General features: G+C 37.2%; 1 protein-coding gene across 1 annotated transcript in view; it reads left to right on the plus strand.

Moving 5' to 3' along the window:
- Window positions 1-22,685, plus strand: part of LOC149195564 (uncharacterized) — a 178,656-nt gene that overhangs the window by 29,775 nt on the left and 126,196 nt on the right. The gene's annotated exons all lie outside the window — the stretch shown is intronic.

The following is a 22,685-nucleotide window of genomic DNA, read 5'->3' on the forward strand; positions in this document are numbered from 1 at the left end:
ACTGTACAACTCTGATGCTGTATCCGTGCTGCTGTTTACACTGCCATATTGCTGCCAACTCTGCATTTGCACTACAACTCCCTCGCATTGGTTGCTGCTGCAATTGCAACTACTGCAACTGAGAAGCATCCAAAATAATTTGTCCTTGCGACTGAAATAGGTTTTCCACCACACCGATTTGTTCTCTACAATAGATGAACTCAGCTCTCCTTAGAGCTTTCATGAGTATATCTGCAACCCAATCTTCTGTGTGAACATATTGTTGTTGGACTGCTCCACACTGCACACAATCTCTAATCAAATGACACCTGATATCTATGTGTTTCGACTTGTCATAAACACTGGATTCTCAGAGGGCTTGATGCAACTCTAATTATCACAGTAGACTCTTGTTGCCTCCGTCCTCTGCCTGAACAAGCTCACGAGTAGCTTCCGAAGCCATATAGCTTCGCACATAGCTGTGCTTGCTGCCATATGCTTTGCTTATGTAGTTCTCAGTGCTACTGACTTTTGCTTCTTGTTACACCAAGAAACCATTCCTGATCCAACATTGAAGCAATACCTAGAGGTACTTTTCTTGTCCACTGAACTGCCTGCCCAATCTGCATCTGTGAACCCACATAGTCTGACGTCATCCCCTCGGGTATATCTCAACCCATACTTGATTGTGCCGCACACATACCTCAAAATATGCCTCGTTGCTGCCCAATGTACCCTCTTCGGTTCTACCATAAACTGATTGAGGGTATTGACTGCGAAGCAGATATCTGGCCTAGTGTTGACCAGATACATGAGAGAATTGATAAGCTGTCTATACAAGGTGGGCTTGACATCCTTGTCATTTGACACATCTATTTTCTTCCACTTGGTGAACATGGGTGTAGAAATGGGTCTACAATCCTGCATTCTGAACCTCTTCAGAATATCTATATCGTATCTTCCCTGCCCAAGGAAGATCTCCCTGTTCTTTTGACACATTCCCAATCCTAGAAAATAATGCATCAACCCCAAGTCCTTCATATCAATCTCTGTTTCCAAGTTCCTCTTGTAGTCCTCTATGAGCTTTGATGATCCTGTCAAGAAGAGATCATCCACATACTATACTAGGATGAGTGGCTCACCCTCTACCATCAAATAGTAAAGGTTGGGATCTGCATCACTCTTGATAAATCCTATTTGTTGCAAGTAGCTGTCGATCTGACCATACCATGCCCTGGGAGCCTGCTTGAGCCCGTATAGAGCTTTCTTCAGTCTGCACACGAGTGTGCCTCTCATGAGTCTCGAAGCGCTTTGGCTGTTCAATGTACACCTCTTCCTCTATCATCCCGTTCAAGAATGTTGTCTTGACATCCATATGGTGAATCTGTATCCCATCTAAGTTGCTAGGGATATAATTGATCGAATAGAAGTGTATTTGGAATTGAGTCAGAGGTCTCCTCATAATCTATCCCTTCTTTCTGTGCATACCCCTTTTCCACGAACCTAGCCTTATACTTCTCCACGCTACCGTCGACAGCATACTTGATCTTGTAGATCCATCGAGAACCTACTACTGACCTGTCTTCAAGCCTTGGCACTACCTCCCAAACATCATTTGTCATGATAGAGCTGTATTCTTCTACCATGGCATCTACCCACACCTGATGCTGTGCGACTTCCTGAAAGCTGGAAGGTTCTGCAACTTGAGCTACCAATGCTTGATATCTATCAGGTTGTTTGCGCTCTCTCTTGTTTGTCCTAGGAGCGCCAATAAACTCCTCTGCATCTCTCAATGTCAGATGAACCTCTCTACTAGCTCGACCACTAGTAATGGGAGGTTCAACCAACTCCTCTTCATCCTGTGTCTGTTGCTCCGTCTCTTGAGATCTCACTAGATTCACTGCTCCCGAGGAAATGCTAATATTGGTTACTATGCTGGATTCATATGACCGTTCCACTAATGGTCCCACTACTGCCCCTGCTGCTAGACCAATGGAGCTTTTGCTGGCTGATTCTGATCACTTGCAAGCATCTCACGAGATCTCTTGAAAGCTTAGTCTTCATGAACTTTACGTCCCGTCTCACTACAATCTTCTTATTGCTGGGAATGTAGATTTGTATGCCTTAGAGGTCTCGCTATACCCAACGAGAAACCCCTTCTTTGCATTGTGATCCAATTTGGTGTGCTTATCATCTAGCAAGTGGCAATAACCAACGTTGCTAAAGATTCTGAAGTGACTAACTTCGGGCTTCTTCCTTGTGAAGATCCCTTCAGGCGTTTTCTTCCCCAATGCTCTATGAGGAGTCCTATTATGGATATATATTGCAGTGTTACATGCCTTTGCCCATAGAAACTTGGGCAAATCTTGGTCATATAACATTGTTTTTGTAGCCCCAAGTATGGTTATGTTTTTCCGCTCCGCTACCACATTCTGTTGTGGATTATATGGAGATGTCCACTCTCTTCTGATACCTTCATTCACACAAAAATTTGTGAAGGCTTTATCAATATACTCTCCACCATTATCTGAGTGAAGCAGCTTGATCTTCTTTCCTATCGTATTCTCTACGAGAGCCTTAAACTCTCTGAAACGATCGAAGATCTCATGCTTGGTCTTCAAAAAATAGATCTAGGTTTTCTTGGAATGGTCATTAATAAAGGTGACGAAGTATTCAACACCACTGAGAGCTCTAATGGACATCGGGCCACAAATATCTGAATTTATAAGTCTTAACATGTCATCTACTTTGCTGACACTTCTTGGGAATGCTGCCTTGGCATACTTCCTAAGTACACATCCTCGACACACATCATCGTGTTCCGACCCAAGTTCTGGAACCCATGTTACTATTTCCTTGAGCATCTTGAGTGCTCCATGGTGTAGGTGCCCCATTCTCCTATGCCATAACTCTTTCAGTGCCTTCTCACTGCTATTGTCATTGCCTATTAGTGGCATTGGAGAGTCGAGCTGCAACCTATACAGTCTGTTGCTTCAAACTCCAATCTATCTTACCTTCTTCTAGCTTGAGTGTTTGACAAACACTTTCTTCCCTACGAAATGGATATCGTATCCCTTATCCGTAACTGGGACATTGAAATCAGGTTCATATCCACTCCTGGCACATGCAATACATTTATAGCGCTGGTGCTTTCTCCTGAATCCCTTTGACAATCAATGGTACCTCTCACTAGGAGTACACTTTGTTTTGTTCCCCATCGTAATTTGGAAGTCTATTTGCTCCTCCTTGTAGCTAGAGAAATATTCTCTAACCTCTGTCATGTGAGCTGACGCTCCACTGTCTATGTACCAGACACCTTGTGAAGTTGGTCTTGACAAGCAAGCAAATTCATCCTCCAACTTGGAAGACAAATATGAGGCCCCTTGAATGTCAATTTTGTCCATGGTCATAGAAAGGACAATTCTGTGTGCTATTCCTCTTCCCCCTGATGTTGATTTTGCAATTGAAAAACTGCTGCAAGACCCTCTGTGTCCAACCAGAATTTTGCTCAGCGAAAATTTGAGCTATTGTTGCTCCCTCTCACTACTGGAATCACTAAATCTAGCAAGTCGATTTTTTTGTTTTTTGTTTTTTTTTTGGTTATATATTCTGCCAACCTGCACTGAAAAACCGAACTTCTGCCCAGTAATTCGATCTGCTTGTCTAAGCACTGCGCAACCTTTGAGAATTTTGGCCTACTGCTCCCTTTGAATAGCGAAATTCTCTCCTCTGTTTATGAGCTTCCCGACTGATCACTTATGCTCTCCATGTGAAAATTTCATCTATTGCAGCGACTGGAAATTATTCTTCTAACTATAAATTTAATAATGCAGTTTATTTGCTACGACAGACAATGAATAAAATCACAACTGCGATTTTCACCATAAAAATACCGCGGAAATAAAATACTGGAAATTGAGAAATACTAGTGCACACACATGAATTGTGACACTGTTATTTTTGGACAATTGTCCCGGGAAAACCCAACTTGGGAAAACCGATGCAACAATTGAGGGTTTTATTATTTATGCAACAACAAAAATTCAAAGTACAATAAAATGATGCGAAACTGACGTTTCTATCTAAGAAAAATACTGGCAAAAATATCTGATGGAATTTACCCTCTTGCTCAAGCAATCCCGCAACAAATCGAGCCTCAAAACTGGCTCTGGAGCCCTCTGCGTCAGCCTGCTGCATTGTTTCTGCATAGGCCCCACTCGTATTGCCCAGAAACTGCCTCTGATGTGATGTCTAGCCTGTTGCTGCCATTGGAAGTGATTCTTCCGGCCTCTTGGAAATTTTCTCAACCTCTGGAAGTTGAATTGACCCTCCTTCTGGCTGAATTGAACTGCCTATCTTGAGGCACTGTGCAGTCCCTGCACTGCCTCCTAAGGAATATTTTCAGCCTTCTCTTCTGACTCTTTCGGAATTGGAGACTCCTCTGAAAATTTGCTACTCTGCCCCTCTGTCACCTGCAACTCGACCTCTGACTCGATTTCTCCTTCTGAATCACCTGCATTGGAAAAATCGAATTGTTTAGATCACTGAGTATCCGCACTTGTGTTTCTCCATCTATTGATCGACTTCTTCTTATAATCCTCTGTTGGAGCACCAACGACCAACATAGTTCTTAATTAAGGGCTTCGATTAATCTTTTGTCAATTCGTGTGATTTTCTAGAGAATTCTCACCTTGACTTAATTAATTTTGACTAATTAACCAGTTTTCCTAAGTTTAGACTTAGGAAACATTAAAAAATAGGTTAATAATCTAATTAAGTCATCTCTAGGTGGAATTTCCATAAACGATTTTTGGGTTATGGAAATCTCCTGTATTCTAACCTCTCCACCAAGTTTCATGACTAGAACCCATCCGATGCTACAAAAACTAACATAAAGGACAACCTTATTAGGTGTTTCCAACACCTAAGGGGAAGTAACATTTCCTCAGTCCACCCTTCAATCAATAGGTGTTAGTGAATTATAATGATGGTATGACGGGGAGAAGACTTCATGGCCAAGTGCCATGGTCAAAGGGATCAACATGATGGGCATCCACACCCTGAGTGTATAGATGTTAGGAACGAGTAATCATGGAAGGGTGAGTCACCAACTCGACCTTTGTTTTTCCACCCTTCTTATGTGGCTTTTACTTCGCTTGATTTTTTCTTTGTATAATTGCTCATAGCTCAAGCGTTAGAGCTTGCTTTGAATGATACAATAGTTGTATTGATGAGTTAGTTCATCGCTCATTAGGGTTGGGACATGCAAGGGTTCCTTTTTATGATGTAATGGAGCAACATGTGCTTCATAATCGGGTAATGGCCATAAGGAGTGAGGTAGAGCTCATGCTAGGCTTTTGCCCATGTGCTAATTTGTATGTCCTAACCATCTTTTGCATTTTGATAGTCTTTCTTTTGATTTTGTTTTGTGGCCATGATATGCTTTTTTTTTGTTTCTTTTAGTTAGATCAACCTCTCAGGGCAAAGTTTTGGGCCCTACCCAGGTATGTGGGTGCATGGGTGCGAAATCCTAAAGAACCAATGGTCAGTTAAACCCAAAGAATGGATGTGAGATAAGGGCTTGTAATGCAGGGAAAATTTTAAGAACCCCCCCTCAATTTACATGTATAATAAATGGGCGAATCTCCATGGTATATAGGAAAAATGGAAGGTGATTTTATCAATAATATGATATGTATATATAATTTTTTGGCGAATCTCTCACCAGGCATGGCGAATATTTTACTCAATTATAAAATCTTGTGTTTATTGAATACACAAATGAAATCATTGCATTTCTTTAAAATATCTTTTGAAATCAAAATTACCAAAATTACATATCGATAACCTAGTGGGTGTAGGATAAAATTCACCCATGCCATTCACAGAAAGCATGAGAAAAAACCTAATACTATATATAAAACCAAGAAAAATTCAAATTCATCACTTCTAGGGACCTTGTAAACACCCTGCCAATACACAAGTATGTTCTTGTTTGCAATTAGAAAAATTACCCAAATTACAATCTGTTTACTCCAGCATATGTTGGAAAGTTATAGAAAGATGACTAGTGCAATCAATCCATTCCTTTTACCCCTGGATTTGTTTCAGTTTAAAACAGAAGTATAAAAATATACTTGTCCAATGTCTATGCTTTAACCATTCATCTTAAGATGTTTTTAAAATATAATTTCCTAAGTCTATTTAATATCTTCATTATCATAAAAACCAACCTATATCCATCTTAACTCCACATCTACCACTCTTAGGGGGATGAAATCTATTTATCCCTCTGAGCACTTGGTAGACCCAGAATTAAGATGGATCTAAGATGATAGAATTTCCCCTTTAAATAGTCTATGCTCACATGAATACCATGGTATTACCATGGGTCAATACCATGGGTTATCATAAACCTGGAGCTTAAAAATTACTATTAGTAATTTATAAAAATTAATAGTTGATTTTTATTTTATTTTTTATTTTAACCAAGCTAAAATGTTTAACATACATTAAATTACAACATCCATTTTTACTCTTGATCAGATCAAATATTTTTTCACTCTATGCTAGTTTGCATATCACGATATTTGATACCTCTCGGGGGTTAGTAGATCCAGAGTAAAGATGGATCTATGCTGGTTTAATTCCCCCATTTAAATAGGCTACATTCCAAGTGAATACCATGGGTCAATACCATGTGCCATTTTTATTTTTATTAATTCTAATATTAGGGTTAATAATGTTTTTTTGCATGGTATTAATAACAATCTAGTCCATGGTATTTGTCCCATAGTATTTTGCCCATAGGTTTCACCTAAATATAACGCATTTTTTGAGTGTTCGTAAGTATAAGGTGACTTATGGAGTAAATATAAAAAAATGTTTTATTTGTTTACCATACCTCTCGTTTATTTATATTTTTATTAATTTACCATACCTCTTTTACAAATATGGTATTTGGCCCATAGGATTCACTTAAATAAAACCTCTTTCTTGAGCCTTCATAAATAGAACGAGAGTTATGGACTAAATATAAAAAGAGGTTTTATTTATTTACCATGCGTCTAGTTTATTTATATTTTTATTTATTTACCATACCTTTTGAGTAAGTATAAAAAGACGTTTTATTTATTTACCATACCTCCACTTTACTTATATTTTTATTTGTTTACACCCTTGCATGTATATAAGGTGACTTATGGAGTAAATATAAAAAATGTTTTATTTATTTACCATACCTCTCATTTATTTATATTTTTATTAATTTACCATACCTCTTTTATAAATATGGTATTTGGGCCTTTGGCCCATAGGATTCACTTAAATAAAACCTATTTTTGAAAATGGGCGAATGGATTCACTTAAATAAAACCTATTCTTGAAAATGGGCGAATGGAACATTGTAACTCCTAATTTCAAGGGCTAAATTTACCTTTTTTACCCTCTCCCTTAAAATAAGGTGGGCTATTTGAGGTGATTTGTAAAAATGTACTATGATACAAAATATTCGCCCACTAAAAATTTAAAACCCCTTAATTTCGCCAAAGGGCGAACATTCGCCCCTAAAATTTTCTATGTTGTAATGTATGATGGAAAATGGTAAGTATGGCATAGGGATACATGGAACTACACCATTTCAATTAGGGCTTCCCAAGTAGTGCCCCTCCTATACCCGTTGGGCGATTAGGGGAGGCCCCACTAGACTAGGATTGAAGATTAGCCCCCCATTTAAGGTGAGAGAACAAAATAACGGTTAAAACCCCTACTCCTTCTAGGTCACCCCATAATCCATATCAAATGCCCAAAATAAACAAGCATTGATCGGAAGCCCACCTTCGTCCATGTCCTCATGCTGGATAGGCGAGAAGCATATGGCTGATGCATGTGGCGGAGATATGATGGCATGTCATCAGCTAGTGGTGGCTGTCAGGGGCTGCATGCCTGGCCGGTTGGATGTGAAGAATAGGAGAAAAGTTTTCACCTACAGGGTTACCCATTTTGGTGGGTAACAAGGCATTATGATGATCAATTCCCACTTGGAGTTTCTGAGAGCCAACTTGGAGATGGCCTAGAGGGATCTTAAGTGAATGCATCCAGTGTCTATTCATGTTTGGGGGATGGGCGATGATGCCATTTTGCATCTCCAAGAAGTGCTTTAGATAGAAAGGCATCTTTCATGTTCAAGTTCTCTGTAGTTGAGGTCCAAGTAACTTCAATATACAATTTGTCAACGTCCCATCTGCTGGTCTGATTCAGTTCCTGTCTAATTAGTAAAAGATGAACTGACATGTCTAGGGAGTAACTTGAAGGGCGGAAGGTGCTCACTTGAGATGGTCATCTATTGAAGTCGAGAGGTGTCTAAAAACCAACCTTGTGCACGTGGCCCATGGGGTAATGTAATTTGGCTAGTGGATTTTTAATTTGGATGTAAAGAGTGGTCTGTGAAAAATTTAGCCAAAGCATTGCAGGTTGCAAGCAAGAGTGATATTTACTCTATATTTGTTAAGGCAGGTCCCAAAGGCCTGATTTTTGGGAAATAATAAACTTTCTTTACTTAGGGGTACAAGGATTCTGCTTTTGGAGTTCAAAACAATGTCTGAATCTGCTGTGGGTGGGCTGAAATGATCAGTTAACATTGGGCTTTAATTTAACTAATGAGTCAATGCTTAGGTGGCTGGTTGGTGACTTGGCATGTCTTGCATCCACTGGTCTGTATATGTTATAACTTGGAAATTACCATTCTACAAAAACAACTGGAGTCCGGATGACTATAGGAAAACAAGCGATTCTGGCCTCGCTTGATTCCTCTAATTTTGAAGTTAGTGCTTTCTAACTTCAAGGGGGGTATTCCTCAGTGATCTAAGGGCACAACTGCAAGTCACATAACTATTAGAAGAACCTAAAATCCACTAAAGAGTGCTGTTCTGTTTTTAAATCTGCTATTAATTGAATTGGTTGGACAGCAAACTGGAAATTGCCTAAAATATTGAGAAGATGCACGGAAATGATGCAGAAATTTAATGCTAAGTATGCTCAATGAAAACTCATGCTGAAAAATACAAATCTATGTGCAGCAGAAAACACCTATACAGCAGGCTGTATTGGCTATTTTTATGCTAATAAATTGCTTTTTTTATACTAACTTTAATATTTTTGTATTGTTTTTATGCTTTTATATTTCACACGAATTGAGAAAAATGTATAGTTTCTCTTTCTTTCTGCACGAAAAATAAAAAAAATAGGAAGCTGATTTTCTGTTTTTCAATAGAAAACCATAAGACAGTGAAATGAAAATGCCTTATTTATATGCCCTATATGCCTAGGATGCACAAAAATCAAGATTATGAATAGTTTTGCTTTTTGAATGCTTAATAAGTTAATAACTTAAGTAAATTAACCTGTGCCTTATGGAATTGAACTATGAATGAGGAAAAGTGAGTTAGGTAAATGATAATGTGTTAGTCTTGCTTAGATTCTATCAAGCATGTGACAAAAAGACAACTAAGAGAAGTTCTTACACAAAAAACACATCAAATTGTTGCCTAGAAAATATTGATAAGTCTTTATTACCAAGGGTTGTAGGAAGAACATAATTTTTATAGGTACGAACACATCAACAGCTCTCTAAGATCTTGGGAAGCCGAGATTTTACAGTCCCGCCTTCAGTATGATAAGTACAATAACAATGCTTTAATGAAAGATGTCCAACCACCACATGTGCTCTATAATGGCTCTTGATCACATACGTTCAATAAAGATATGATTAACCCCCTTTCAATTGCTTGAACAATGATATATAGAATAAGAGAGGTGTAAGAATAAGGTGAGAGAATAGAAAAGTGGTGTAAACTCTCCAAAAATAGTAAAAAGCATTCCTTTGATGGATCACTTCACTACAAGAGAAAATAGCACATGTATGGAGTAACCACGGCTCCAAGAAAGCACCCTCTATCCAAGAATAGCAACCTGCATACTCAAAATGCAAAATCTGCCATAAAAGGATCTTCTTCTAGGGTGCACTGCTCTCTAACATGGCTGATTTCCTTCTTAATAAATGGCATGTGTTATCTCCCAAACATGTGCCCAAGTGATAAGTCGTAAAACACAAAGTGCAACCCTAGGGGAACTTAGGAAGGTTGCCCATTGTCACCTTAGTGAGCCTTTCTCTCACTTTAGGCTGGCTCACTTCTGGTACAAGTGGGGAAACCCTATGAAATAGATTACAATTTACTCTTGATGAAATGGACAGTGTACCAAGACTAATGCTTTTCCAAATGGTGATGGAGTCGAAAAGAAATTTTTAGAGGGTTCAAAATTATATATGCGAAGATATGCTAATGTTATTATAACATGCTAAAATCAGCTTAAGTGAACTATAGATCCACTTTTCCCTCCAAGAAAATAATAAAATATTATATCACAAGGCCTTTTCAAGGAGAGTTAAAGTACACCATAATAAAATATAAAGATTGTGTGAGTTGGGGTGTCACTTGTCCTTTGATTTATGGTGCCTCTGGTCTTCTACTTGTATGAAACTCTCCACTAGCTAGGGTTAGTTTGACTATGCAATAATCATCCTCATTTCGTGTGGAAACTCCTCCGTAGATATTTTCTCAAGCAATCCTCAAAATATGTATCAAAGTACCAAGTCAAGGGGGCATTCTCTCCTGCAAGGGGTCCAATACCTTGTGGTGTTAAAACAATGCCAAGTGTAGCAAGATGATCTAGGTAACTCCTCAAACCAAGTCGATGACCACCTCAAAAAGTGGATCTCATAGTGAATATGCAAGAAATGGTCCATTGGTTGTTATAGCAACCCCTGAAGATAGGGTGCCTCAAGTGTGGATCCATGTTTATGACCAATAAATGTCCTCCAAACAAGGGCTAAAGATGGAGTGCTCTAAGGATATGTGCTAGAAGATGTGGGCCGCTCCATAATAAATGTAACCACTTAGCATATGTGCAAAAGTGGATTTAGTGGTTATGTATTTAATGCCCCCATCATATATATGTAAGAGATGGGCAATGGTTGTTACAAGTACCCTTTAAAAGTAGGATGCCCTTGAAACATGTATTTTGACTTTAATCCACGTGCCATGACCCAATTGTTCTCCCAAAAGGCTTCGAGGATAATGTGCCTGTGGGATATGTGCTTGGAATGGATCTCCCTCATTAATGCATGCAATGTCCCCTCCATACCACTTTGGACCAAGTCTCCTCCATACCACCTTTGGCTAAGGCTTCTTTGCTATACAACATGTGTTGGATCCTCAACAAAGGGAGTACTCCTCTTCCTAGGAAAAAAGAGCCAAGTGGTGAGCCCTAAAACCTTGTAGGAGACCCTTAGTTGATGGTCACTCCTTCCAAGAAAAAAGAATGACCAAGAGTTAGGGTGCTAAAGTGCCCAATGCAACTATCTCATGCATGGTTGATGGGGCATGCCTCCAAATATATAGATACACCATGGAGAATTTGAGATCCCCAAAAGATATTTCAACCAAGAATCATGCATCAAAATATACAAGGATGCCTCAAGAAGTGAGCCTCAATGAGAGCATGCACATCAAAATGTGCAATTAAGGCTCTAATGACCATATCTTCCATGCAAACCCAAAAAATAGGACTAAGGCAAGATATGTAGGGCGAACTCTTTAAGGAGAGGAAACTGCTAGTAATTTAGTGTGCAATTTGTGTTAACTCACTATCAAAAGAGTATGGCAGCTATGTCTATAATTAGAAAGAGGTAAAGGTGTGAAAATTAGCGATAAACTCCCTTCGACAAGGTGCACTCTCCTCTTAAAAATAGTAGGTCCAAACTCACACATATGAAAGGAAGGTCCCTCTAAGTCATTTACTCCTTATTTTTAGAAGATTTTCCTTAAAATCAACAATGTCATAAATGACAACTACCCCTTTGATTCATGATAAAGAAAAATGCAAAAATAGTAAGGGGATATTAAGCAAAAACAATAGTGAGAATGGCTCAAAGAAAGAGCACAACAACTTCCATGAGGGGGATGCACTAATCCAAAGGCATATGATAATAAGAAGATTTATCTCTCCAAAATAGCTTTCAAAACACACGTGGACCCACCCTAAGTCAACAATGAAGTTCGAGAAAAAATTTCCTTGCCACAAACCTTTGAGACAATTTGCCTTTAAATTCAAACACACACACACACACACTAGTCAGATATTGGATAGTCTATGAATCCCTTCATATTTGGTGGATTGTATCGAATATGAAGGGACACATTGACTATGCAATGTGTAGTGATGGACAGTTCATGAATTCCTTCATATATATATATATATATATATGGCCATTTATGCATGCACACACACACACATGTCCATTACATATTAGACAATAGATGAATCCCTTCATATTCGGTAGAACCTGCTTTGAGTTGCAGTTCACATAGGAGGCAAATAGTCAATTCGTGTGGCCATCCACAAATTGTATACGTCCATCACATAATGTGTTTATATAAAATAAAATTCATATAGATTTCTTATATAGATAAAAGAATACGATATAAATTGTGTTTGCATTAATTATTTATAATATTAACTTTATATAATTGGTTTAGTTAAGGTTATAAATTAAATATCAATTAGTGATAGGTTATAAACTAGTACATATTTATTTATATTAAAAGTTTAATTTATGTATATATTAATTTTTTTATATAGTAAAAGTGCATTATTTTTTTTTATATATATTTGAAATGAAAGGTGAATTGTATCGAAGGTTTGTGGCAAGGAATTTTTTTCTTGAACTTCATTGTTGCAGGGTATTTTTTAAGGATTCAAATATTATGCCTTTGTATAGTATTCTAGGCAACTAGTCTACTTTGAAAAATCATACATGTAGAATGCAGGCAAGTATTCAATAAAAAACATGTAATTTACTATTAAAATTGGTAAATTTTTGGCGAATATTATCAATTTAATCATATTTATGTAAAAATAGGCAAATATATATTTAGAAAATGGCCAAAAATAGCTAATTGGAAAAATTTCGCCCCTAAAAAATTCGTTGTATTGTTGATGAATTCAAACATGAACATGGACCAGACAACTTAGAGTGGGCCTACATGTGGTTTACTTGTTATTTTGGAGTGATACAAATTTTGCAGTTGTCATATGCCTTTGGATTAGTGCAGCTCCTTGTGGAAGTTGTTGTGCTCTTTGCTTGAGCCAGTCTCACTACTATTTTTGGCTAAAACCTATTGGCCCTCCTTATTGCGCCTTACTATTCTTGCATTTTTCTTTATCAATGGATCAAATGGGTAGTTGCTATTTATGGAAGTGTTGAATTTAGGGCAAATATTCTAAAAATAGGGAGTGCACGACTTAGAGAGATCTTCTTTGCATTTGAGTGAGCTTGGAACACCTTTCCCTCTTCCTAATTATAGACCTAGCTGCCATACTACTTTGACAATGAGTTAACTCTCTCATATCCACACCTTGCATACTGAGTTATTGGTAGTCTTCTCACCCTACATCTCTTGGCTTAGTCCCCTTTTTCTTTTTTAGTTGACTTCTTGCTCTAGATCCATTTGAAATTTCCATGGTTCAATAACATTTTATTTGGAAGACATTTACTAAGGTTGATCTCACAAATATGAGCAACATGTAAACAATCCCTTCTTGGTCTTCTAAATTAGGCTTTAAAAAGCTGTTGAAAGCATTTCCATTGTCTTTAAACATTGAAGGATACTAAAAGAGGAGACATATTTGGGAGTCGGAACCAAGTTGACATTTTGGATACCACCATAGTAGTGGGATCAATATTTGGAAACTGTGAGGTGACAAAAAACCACGATTTTCCCTATAACCAAAGTCCCTCAAATATTTTTTGGTATTCATCCTGGGAAAAGAATTGAACTACAAAGAAACTTTTAAATCACATAAGGATCTTAGAATTCTTGGTCTAGTTGATGGTCACACTTTGTCGAGTTTCTCAAAAACTCACACTTTGTCGAGTTTGATAATATTCAACAATGTAGAGGAAATAAGGTGGATTGAGGAAGCTCTATGATCTACTCAAACTCCTTTTGAAACACCTAGTAACAGTTTATGTCACCAAAAGTAACTTCTTGTTTTGATCCATTTGGGGTAACGACTAGTTATTTAAATCCCATTGCATTGACACATGTTTTATTGGTTCTTTGAGAAAGAAAGCAAATACATGGCAATCTCCGCATTCCAAAACGAGGACCCTTTCCCGGATGCCGATAATATCATAGCAATAACTATCAATCAACAAAGCCAACCAAATTTCAATCTTGTTACTTCTTAGAAAGCCTAAGTTTGATGAAAAACAAGGAACTCCCACTCTTGTAGGTGGAACGAAAGCCATGGAAATCCATGACAAATCCGGCACAGGGAAATTGAAAATCTGCTAAAATTTTGTTGCACGAATACGGTCAGAGTTGTTGCCATAACAAATTCAATTAAATAAAATGATTGATTCAATTTGATTACCTATTGAACCTACCTCTACATTCCTAATCTACTACCTAATAATGTCAATGTACCCACAAACCTACTCTAATAAGCACTATCAATTGGATTTTGGAGAAATCCAATTTAGGTGCTAATAGGATACATGTCATGCAATCAACTTTATCTTTGACTTTGTGCTAGGATGGAAAGCTGATTTTTAGAGTCTTGATGAGTGGGGTGACAACTAATTTGAGAATTATAGGGGGCAACAACAAAATGGGAAGTTATGGACAACACAATCAAGAATTATCAACATGCTGATAGTCATCATCATCTCATTCATTCCCTGATTGAGAGTGAGGAGTTAAAGCTACATCATTACATAATTAATAGGTAGATTGTGGCCATCTTATTCAATGCACTTGGAGTTGGTGTAGATAAATTTGTGATTTTTTGGCGTTAGTATTAAATATTCATAGCATCAAGGGAGGGTGATAGAATTGACATAATGCAATGGTCATATGATTTTTATATATTTATTTATTTTTCACATTCTCAATTATATTGCATTAAAACAAAAGGCCTTAAACATTACTTGTACGGAAAAGTATAAAAGGGGTTAATAAGTTTATAATATATTGTTCATCTCTTCAAAATTAATTGGTGGAATGAAATACAACATCGTCTTGTTACTTGCTTCTAGACATTCTCTTCCATAGGGCTTTGTTTGACGAATCGATTGCACAAAGAGACATATAAGACAATTGTTAGCAATAATCCTTGTTATATTTCTTGTGCCTTCACTTCATGTGTTTGGGGGGGTAGATGGACATTTATGAATGCATGTCTCCTGGCTACTTACTCAAGTATCAAACTTGCATGGATATCCAAATCAAAACAAAAGGAGTTCCAAAGATCTTCAACTGTTTTCACCAAATTTTCTTCCTAAACTATCTGGATTTCCCAAACTTCGAATTCTAGGTTTTGGATGGGACTATGTGAGTTGTTTGTTGTCTTCCCCCTCCTTTTTGCTAGCCAATAGGGAGTATTGGAATTTAGTAGAAGGATTTCCCATTAAACTTGCACATTCCATGAAATTCAATTCATGTCTTCAATAAAATTCCTTGTTTCACAATTTTCAAATTTTTGATTCTTATTCTCTTCCTCCTCCTTTATCCTTACTTGTTTTGTAGAATGGTTGATCTCTTTTCCCTCGCTAGCGGAAGGGGAATGTGTTGGAAAATTCAACTAGTTTCGGTCTTTATAATTGTCATTGTACTCATGTCAATTTGTATATCTTATATAACAAGCAAAAGAAGAAAGAAAAAATATTATTTTTGATTGGTCTTCTAGGTAAAGCATATTCTTCATGCTTTTAGGGTTTATCATGTCATAAGATTTATTAGCATGAGTCAAGAGAGTTAATCTCGTGTATATAAGACTCATATGGGGAAGATGTATCATGAAAAATAATTTATTTTGAATAAAAAAAGTCAAAATAAGCCTTTTAGCACAAGTCAGCCCAAAGAGGGCTATTCGACCTCCACAAATGAGTATAAATAGGAGTTGCTCGACCTCATTTGACAACCAATTCAATTTGCAATCAAGAAGTTCAATTTGAAGTGCGAAATTCAAGGAAGAAATCGAGAAAGGCAAGGAGAAAAGAAGCCAAAGCTAGAAGAAAGAAAAATCGAGGTTTTGTTCAAGGTTTTGCCTTAATTTCTCTCACATGTGCCAAGACACTGCGCTGCTACAGGGGCCGAAGTTGCAGACCTACTGCAAGTCCGAAATATAGTAGTTGGGGGCTAAAATTCTGAATTTGGTTCAACTTTGGAAGGGTTTGTCTCTTGTTGACTTGGTTTGACTTTGACCTAATTGGAAGGGTTTCTTGGAGGGCTAATTTGGTGCTAGGAGGAGGTTTTGGTCTAGAGGTTTGGGTCTTGGTTTTCTCATTTGAAGTAGATTCTAAAAGAAGAAGAGATTTTCTGGGTTTTCCCCTTGGAGGGGTTTTGCCCTCACTGGGTGCCTAATTTCTGTGTGCATTGTCTTTATTGCTTTTGTTCTTGATAATTATTTGATGAAAAGATCTAATAAAGAAACACAAGACGATAAATAAAGTTCACAAGCAATTATTAAGGTTAAGGAGAAATTGGATTAATAGTTGCCCTACTGCATTCTCCAACATAATGGAGGGTTTCTTTTCCTAGGCCCAAAGCTTCTTCTTGTACAATTTCCAAAGCCAATAATCCCTTTGGCTTAGACTTGTGTGTGCATCATTTATGGGATTGGTGGTGGAGGAGGGCTTCCTTTTCTTTTTGTTCAATGGTGTGGACACTATTTGGAAATGTTCCTCTCTTAAGTAGGGGGAATCTTCTTTGGGAATTTCTTGCTGATGTGTCTACATCAATCACAACTGTTGTACTAGAAGAGAAGATACTTAATCTCCAACCACTGTACATGGTTATAGTAATCAATTTGGAGCTTGATTGCTTTTGGAAGACCTTCAAGATTTACCTCCGCACAACTTTGGGTGTACGTGAACACACTATATCTTGTTTCAGACTTGTATATAAATCTCCCTAGTTTATTCCTTGTTGCCTCTAGGGTTTCAACATCTTAGAGGTTTAGATTTTAGAGTGAGATGGGGCATTCTTACCCAAACCAAAAGTGAATTCTTACCCAAACCAATAGTGAGGACAAAAGCTCCTCCTCTAGTTGATGGTCCAAGGACCAATGATTAAGTTGCAACACACTAGTTCTATAAACCATGAGCCACTATGAAATATTAAGTGTTGATCATCTTTAAGTTGAAAATAAAAGCCATTATAAGCCTTACAATAAAGGTAAATCTAGTTTATGACTTATGTGTGGGTGACCCCATGGCATTGCATCCAAGCTTTGGGGGTCTTGAGGTTTGGTCCTGCTCCTGTGAACTTACCAATCAAAGTGTTGTTGGCATACATAGGAGCTTCTTACCCCATGATTTGAATGTTCAGACTCTTTTGTTGAATTTTGATTATTGACTCTTAGTTTTCTTGGAGATGGTTACAACCATTTTTTTTGAAAGAAGAGGACTCATCTAGTCAAGGAGGATCATTTGACTTATATCACATGCCAATATTGAGCAAGGGCATGCATCTCTTGCAAGAGTGTTGTGCTAGCTCGATTACCAATCCATGGGGCTTCAAGGGATGCTCAACTTCAAATAGAAGGGGGATAAAATTAATGGACGGGCTATGTTTTTCCAACATGGAAAACTGGAGTAGATGTAGGGGAGCTTTCATGGTAGCTAGGGCTAACTCTAGATGCAAGCAATGTTTTAAAATTTGGTCGAGCTGATTTAGAATCGATTGAGCCGGACCCCTGGCCGGGTCGGCTTGGTACAAAAACCGGTTCAGAGGCTCGCTTTGTTACTGAACCGGCCGAGCCGGTCACTGACTCGGCTGATTCAGTAACAGATCGACCATCTGACTTAAATCAGCCGAGCTAGTCAAACCCGATCAACGACAAAATTTGGAGGGAAAGCAGACTCCAAACTTGGTTATTTTTTGGTTTTAGGTTTTTTGCTTGTCCATCTAACCTCTCCCAAGCCTATAAAAGCTACCCAACCCCCTCATTGCACCTGCTAGTGCTACTACTTCTACAGTTGCAGTTGGAGATCGTGATGATGAGGAGGAGCCATGGGTTTCCTTGTTTGACTCTGATTCAGAGTCTGAGCCAGATGATGTTGGCTTCTCTAGCAGTAGCCAGTAGTGACTAGTGACTAGTGATGTTTTACTTTTGTTGTAGAGGCCATTTAGAGCCTCCTTGGTTATGTGTTTTTGTTCTGATCTCTATATCATGTATGTATTGGACAATGCACTGGGTGCCATTTTGATATAATGGATATATTCATGAGCCTACTTTGATCATATGTTGTCTTCTCTCTATATTCTAATGCTTTTTGTTTGGAAACATGAATGAATATCTTTAAAATTATGTTTCTTCATAAAAGATAAATATTTAATGTATTTTTTACAATGACCAAGTCATTGAAATCAAACTCGCCGAGTCGATACTGAGTTGGAGTCAACCCTTGACCGGTTTCGAACCCGAGTTGGAGTTTTAAAACATTGGATGCAAGTAAAGGGAGCAACCTTCGAATTCATATGTTGTGCTCTCTATACATTTGATCGTATTAAATTATTAGGTGTCTTAGGACATAAGGTACTAAAGTCTCATGTCACATTAATAATGTAGGTAAAGAAACTGAATGTGTTAACTAGGCAATAATTATGGCTAAAGGAAGTTGGCTGCATGAGTGATTGCTTCCCTTTTTGAAACTTTGGGTGATGTACATCTTTTTTGATATGGAATAATACAATTACATCTCCCTTCTTTCTCACCTTTTCTTCATGACATTGGAATGTTGTGTTCGTGTGGATAAATATCTTTACTTATAATTTGATGATAAATATATAAGATTTATTCAGTTTATCTATTATTTTTACTGTGGATTTTTTAATAAAATTTCTTGTCAACCACATTTTTAGTGGGATATTGTCAAAGTGGGAAGATTATCTGTTTCTTGTATTTCTCTAGTGTTCCTTTCCAGAGAACCATGATGATACTATTTTGGGCCTTCTCGAAAATCTTCTTTATTCGCTATTAGTTCACTCAATACCTAAGTCATAGGACACGTTCCTCAGGGTGTCGTGTCCCGTATTTCACGTATCAGACACGAAATGTGCACTAAAATGTGTCAAAAACATGTCAAAAACGTTTTTCTTTGTGTCCTCCAATCGAGACATGTGTTTTAGTCTTAGATGTCGCGAAAATGTGCCCTAACGTTTTTGGTTCTTAGGATACGTGTTTTAGATGTCGTGAAAACATGCCCTAACGTTTTTGGTTCTTAGGACATGTGTCCATGAAAAGTGACATTTAAAACATAGCAACATGGTTTATTTTTGGGTTTTTTTTTTTTGTCATTGTTCTCCACCGAAGTTTCGTTTGCTCGTCGCCGAAATCAAATTTGTTGTGCGGCGTGAGGAATTCCATCTTATTCGAGCGCAATGCTCACAACTTCACATCGACCTGGACATGGAGATGCAGGAGACGAGCATTCGCGTTTTTTGCTAAGAGTTTGGAGCACTTAAATTTCCTGTAAGTGGTTTTATAGCCTATAGAACTTAACTTAATTATACACGAGTGACCACGTATAGATTGTGTGTTGTAATTAAAATCCTAGCTCCCCGTCATGTGCTCATTGCTCACTACACCTTTGAGGTCTAAAGGGAGGGAAAGCTCGATTAACGCTCTAGTCAACAATGAAGTTTGAACACATATAAATTTATAGTTCATAAACTACCTTATGTGAAGTTTGAACATGATCAAACTTGTTTGAAGTTAATAACAAAAATTATAACATGAACAATGAACATTGAACTGTGAACATCATTGATGTAGTAAATTAATAAACTAACTAGTAAATTACTAAATAGTAAATAGTGTATACTAAATACTAAATAGATATCATCATGATTCATATCTATATGGATCAAACACTATATTTCAGTATTATATATATATATATATATATATATAAAACCTGTCCCTTGTGTCATGTTTCTGGGGTCACTGTGTCTCGTGTTGAATACTCGTATTTATGTGTACTCCATGTCTCGTGTCCTCGTGTCATGTGACTTAGCTCAATACTCTTTTTGAAATAAGGCTAGTAAGGATGATGTTTGATGTTTCAAATTTGCGCTATATAATGCCTTTATCCCTGAATGGCTCATCTAAAATGCAAAGAGTCCCAGTCAAGGGTCCAGGTAGGAATCATTCTTGTTTTACCATCATAGGTTTTTCAGTCTCACTAGTACCATTGTAAATCTATTATTGTCAACAACCTTGTATTCATATAGCAATGGCCATTTTGATATTGTTTTTAGTAAATTTTTTTAGAAACTTATGGAGACATTTAACACCTAAGCGTATATCGAGTTCCTTCCTTAAAGTGAGCACTGCATGTGGCTTTGAGCCAATTGCACAACATAATTCTCTTAAAATTCTTCTCACATTCATATCAAATACTGAAGATAAGGGCTAGTGATTTAGCAAGCATTGTTTGAACTGCTGAGTATGTCTTATGAAGTCCAAACATAACCGGTGATGGAAGATGCAGGACCAATATGTTTTGTTCTATATGTGCAGTGTTTCAAGGTAGTCATAACGAGATTCTGGATGCATATGGATGTATTGTCAAGTCTAGGATAGTTGGAACTCAACTCTGGGTAGCTATGGGAATATGCATGGACATGTACTAAAAAGATGACCATCCATTTTCAAACAGTGATAATCCAACTAGTAGGAAAGTCCTAGTGGTGTATAGGTTTTTGTTAACCAAGGAGGTTTGTCCAATTCTTTCATCTAACATTACTCACTAATTTATAACGAATCAATGGCAAGTTACTAAATCAGGTCATGAGAATCCATTTTTTTTTGTTTTTGGGGTATGAAAAGGTTAGATACTTGAATTTATTAACGTTGTTCTTGGTTGAGTTGAGATCATTTTGGAGAGGAGGGTCACAAAAGATAGAAGTAGTAGTTGTATTCTTTGTTCAGTCAGGAGACCAACTGTTCTATGTACCTTTGTGGTCTGGCATATCCTAGGGGTGGGCAGCCATTGCTATTGTCAGTCAAGTAGAGAGAAGTGTTCATCATTTTGCACATGTCATTTGGTCTAAAGTTGTGAAAGTATTTGTGGTCAACCTAGTTCTTAGTTAGCTGGAGAGAAGGTTCATTTTTTGTGAGGGGCAAGAGTTGTGTTGTTGTAAGAACCATTTTTGGTTTCTTGTTACTTTGATTTCATATTCAAACATTGCAATAGGGAAAGGGTTATGTTATTTGCTTAACCAAGTCAAATCGTTTATGTTTTTTCTAATTTAAACTTGATTTCATCAAACGTCTCTTTCTCCTCGTTTGTGTTAGTTATGTGATAAATGGGCTTGTTAGTACTTATATGGTAGCGTAGTTGTAAACCTTGTCTGATACACATTTTTATCTATTTTACTTTTTTTCTTTCTTTAATATCTTTGTATTCCATATGAGGAATATACATGTTTTGGTCCTTGAGGGACTCAGACTACAAGGCTTGAAGCCATTACAAGGATATACTCAATATGAGCTGAACATGTCACATGCTTGAATTGAATCCGGGTGGGGAGGATAACATTTCTCCCAACCACCCGTGCTACATCCAATTGATATCTATTTCAGTGCTGCATACATCCTGATTTTATCGTGAAAAAAATCACGAAATCACAATATTTTGGCCAAGCTGATGTTTGCCAATTTTTACGGATATTTTGGTGGTATCTTAATTCTGCAGAAGTTCGCTGATTTTTACCGATATTTTCTTGATTTTTACGATTTTTTGGTTTTCCAGACACTTGCTGATTTTATCCTGATGCTGATGGTTGCAACATTGGTCTATTTTACCCGTAGATGTTAACACATTGATTATAACTTGTGTTATCTTTCCTTTTTGAGTACGTTTATTAAGGTTAGGTGTTTCTTGTTTTTCCACATTTACTTCGTCCAAAAGGTTTCTTAAGACTCAACAAGTACAAGAAATACTATTGGTTGATTGTCCAAAGTTGCCAATGTTGCAAATATCTCTGATTTCTCCTGATATTTCTGAGTTTTTCAGGTTTCTTATGTTTCCATATTTTCTGAGATTTTCAGATCCAAGTTTTAAGCATGGAGAAATTTGCTCATAATTTCCTCTATTTTTCCAGTCAGTTTATGTTAAGCCCTAGATTTTGAGTTATTACATTTCTATTATTGGTTGGCTAGGCTCTTCAATGGTCAGCTAGACCCTTGTACTCTCATATATATATATATATATATATCAAAGAGACCTAGTTTTAGAGATCATCTCCTCATGTGCACTTGTTATATTGTAAAAGGAGGTTACCCCGTCAAAGAGGCTTCTTATTCATTCTTCTTTCTCATTCTTGTGGAGTTATTTCTTTTTCTATTTTTATGCAATCTGAGTGTTTGGTGTGATACATTTTATTTCCGGACCATTGGCAATATATTCCTTGAAATGATATTTGTAACATTTGTCGAAAACATGTAATGGCTGTAAATTGACTCCAAGCCATTTTCGAATAACTTGTTGCTGCTACTACAATTTTTACCTAAGCAATTATCTGCGCTGTTCATACTGAATATCGAAAAGGAGCAGCTCCATAAAGCATGCATTT

This window comes from Pinus tabuliformis, chromosome 2_2, assembly GCF_031772625.1.
Source record: "Pinus tabuliformis cultivar Carrire ecotype Pingquan chromosome 2_2, CPIR1, whole genome shotgun sequence".
Classification (NCBI taxonomy): domain Eukaryota; kingdom Viridiplantae; phylum Streptophyta; class Pinopsida; order Pinales; family Pinaceae; genus Pinus; species Pinus tabuliformis.